The 3254-nt window shown below is 43.0% G+C and overlaps 1 non-coding gene across 1 annotated transcript; it reads left to right on the forward strand.

The window, feature by feature from the left end:
• Positions 1-2470: 2470 nt before the first annotated feature.
• On the forward strand, positions 2471-2582 carry LOC139751044 (small nucleolar RNA SNORA23). Its single transcript, XR_011713279.1, has one exon. It is a non-coding gene; the product is annotated as a small nucleolar RNA SNORA23 (small nucleolar RNA).
• Positions 2583-3254: the final 672 nt, after the last annotated feature.

A 3254-nucleotide genomic window follows, 5' to 3' on the forward strand; every position in this document is an offset into this window, starting at 1 on the left:
GTTAAATATAATTCTATGAACTACTGAAGTGTGATTTCATCTTCCTGCTATCATCATGGATTAGTGTGATCATATATGTATATATATGAAGTGGTAGAGGATGTGTGGATCAGGTGTTTGCTTTGAAGAATGTATGTGAGAAATACTTAGAAAAGCAAATGGATTTGTATGTAGCATTTATGGATCTGGAGAAGGCATATGATAGAGTTGATAGAGATGCTCTGTGGAAGGTATTAAGAATATATGGTGTGGGAGGAAAGTTGTTAGAAGCAGTGAAAAGTTTTTATCGAGGATGTAAGGCATGTGTACGTGTAGGAAGAGAGGAAAGTGATTGGTTCTCAGTGAATGTAGGTTTGCGGCAGGGGTGTGTGATGTCTCCATGGTTGTTTAATTTGTTTATGGATGGGGTTGTTAGGGAGGTAAATGCAAGAGTTTTGGAAAGAGGGGCAAGTATGAAGTCTGTTGGGGATGAGAGAGCTTGGGAAGTGAGTCAGTTGTTGTTCGCTGATGATACAGCGCTGGTGGCGGATTCATGTGAGAAACTGCAGAAGCTGGTGACGGAGTTTGGTAAAGTGTGTGGAAGAAGAAAGTTAAGAGTAAATGTCAATAAGAGCAAGGTTATTAGGTACAGTAGGGTTGAGGGTCAAGTCAATTGGGAGGTGAGTTTGAATGGTGAGAGGCTGGAGGAAGTGAAGTGTTTTAGATATCTGGGAGTGGATCTGTCAGCGGATGGAACCATGGAAGCGGAAGTGGATCATAGGGTGGGGGAGGGGGCGAAAATTTTGGGAGCCTTGAAAAATGTGTGGAAGTCGAGAACATTATCCCGGAAAGCAAAAATGGGTATGTTTGAAGGAATAGTAGTTCCAACAATGTTGTATGGTTGCGAGGCGTGGGCTATGGATAGAGTTGTGCGTAGGAGGATGGATGTGCTGGAAATGAGATGTTTGAGGACAATGTGTGGTGTGATGTGGTTTGATCGAGTAAGTAACGTAAGGGTAAGAGAGATGTGTGGAAATAAAAAGAGCGTGGTTGAGAGAGCAGAAGAGGGTGTTTTGAAATGGTTTGGGCACATGGAGAGAATGAGTGAGGAAAGATTGACCAAGAGGATATATGTGTCGGAGGTGGAGGGAACGAGGAGAAGAGGGAGACCAAATTGGAGGTGGAAAGATGGAGTGAAAAAGATTTTGTGTGATCGGGGCCTGAACATGCAGGAGGGTGAAAGGAGGGCAAGGAATAGAGTGAATTGGAGCGATGTGGTATACAGGTATATATATATATATATATATATATATATATATATATATATATATATATATATATATATATATATATAATCATTCCTGGGAATAGGGGAGAAAGAATGCTGCCCACGTATTCCTTAGGTGTCTTAGAAGGCGACTGATATGGATAGGAGCGGGGAGCTGGAATTCCTCCATTACTGTTTTACTTTCCAAAACAGGGAACAGTGAGAACAGCCAAGTGAGGATTTTTCCCTCAGGCTCAGTCATCTGTTCTTGACACTAACTCGCTAACGCGGAAAATGGGTAATATGTATGAATAAGAATAGCAATATATATATATATATATATATATATATATATATATATATATATATATATATATATATATATATATATATATATATTTCGCGATAGCGCCCTTCATCCCTCTCCTCCCAATGAGAACACCAGCATCCTGGACGCCTGGCAGATGAGAGGCTGGTGTCAGTGGTCGTTGGGTGGAAGTCTCATGGTAAGAAACGCACTCATCATCTGTACGGAGGCAGAAGTTATGACATCTTGGACACCGCAAATCAGAAGCAACATGAAGGGATGGCCTTCAGCACAAGGCTACCAAACATTGTACATTTTTTCTAATGGCTGAGAAGAATGTCTTTACAACGCCATACCACGAGAACACAAAGTCATTTCCTTCCTCAGCAAGTTGACAGGTCCACACGGGCAATATAAGGACGCTCACCTCGGTTAGTGAGCGACCGCTGCTGGCTCCAACACAGATGGTTGAAAATGAATATTGTTAGAATCTATATATTTCCGAAAGAAAGGAAAGGATGATACGTTTGATGAGAGTGTATTATAGAATGCACTCTAAAGACAGACACACATACTTATTGTTTTTATAGATTTCATACTTTAAGGATTCTCTTTATCTTGACTGCCTTAGACACACTATTGGGAAAATGCACAGAACTTATGGGTACAGCCTAGCAATGTGCATAAACCAGTCATTTGCATATTGTTTCGGAGGTATAGGGCTTTTATGCCAATGAGCAGGTTAGAGGCGGCACACATTAACCAGGCCGAGCTGCGGGGAGGAGCTAAGGCGAGTCAGGAGGACCTGCCTGCTACACCACACTAGACAACAAGGGTCAACACTGATCATGATGGAGAGGCTGGACGTGATGTGGACTGACGTTCATCCGTAGATAAGGGGTAGGGTAAAACGCATGTGTGTGTGTGTGTGTGTGTGTGTGTGTGTGTGTGTGTGTGTGTGTGTGTGTGTGTTGCATTCACACACACACACACACACACACACACACACACACACACACACACACACACACACACCAGCCTAAACCAGGTGTGAGGGTGTGTTTCCATAATTCCAGCTTTAACTTATGTTCTTGTGCATGTAGAGCTGCATGGTACAGTCTCTGCGAACAAGTTTCCTTCGTCGAGCGTCATGTGCATCGCTCTGCCACAAAAGCAGGTCCAGACCCAGTGCCTCTAGGTCACCCATGGTAACCTAGACTCGAACTGTGTGCTTCCTACCTCACACACGGCACCCACCATAGTATCACTCCATACTCCGATCGTCTACATGTACAAACTTCAACACATTAAGAGTAGAACATATAGAAATGTGTGTTAGGCAGCCGAACAAAGATAATAGTGAAGAGATAAGAAATTTTTGGGAAAGACGTGTAAGATTTTGAGGAGAACGATGGAACAATCGTCAAGACCCGGGACTGGGGACTGGCACTAGTGCTGACAACGGTGCCAACCACAGGGTGTCTTAATGATGGACAACTCACAACTTGTGCTGGAATGACTCGTCGGTATGATCCGTCCCTCCTCCTCCTCCTGCCATGAAGGCTGTAATCAAGAAAAACAATTTACTGCTTTGATTATAGTCGTAGCTGCCAATATTGCATCATTCTCCCACAAATGTTTCGTAATACTACGTTGGAAGACTCTGTTAATGGCAGGTGACCGCTGATGGAATAATGGACT

This window comes from Panulirus ornatus, chromosome 10, assembly GCF_036320965.1.
Source record: "Panulirus ornatus isolate Po-2019 chromosome 10, ASM3632096v1, whole genome shotgun sequence".
NCBI classification, from domain to species: domain Eukaryota; kingdom Metazoa; phylum Arthropoda; class Malacostraca; order Decapoda; family Palinuridae; genus Panulirus; species Panulirus ornatus.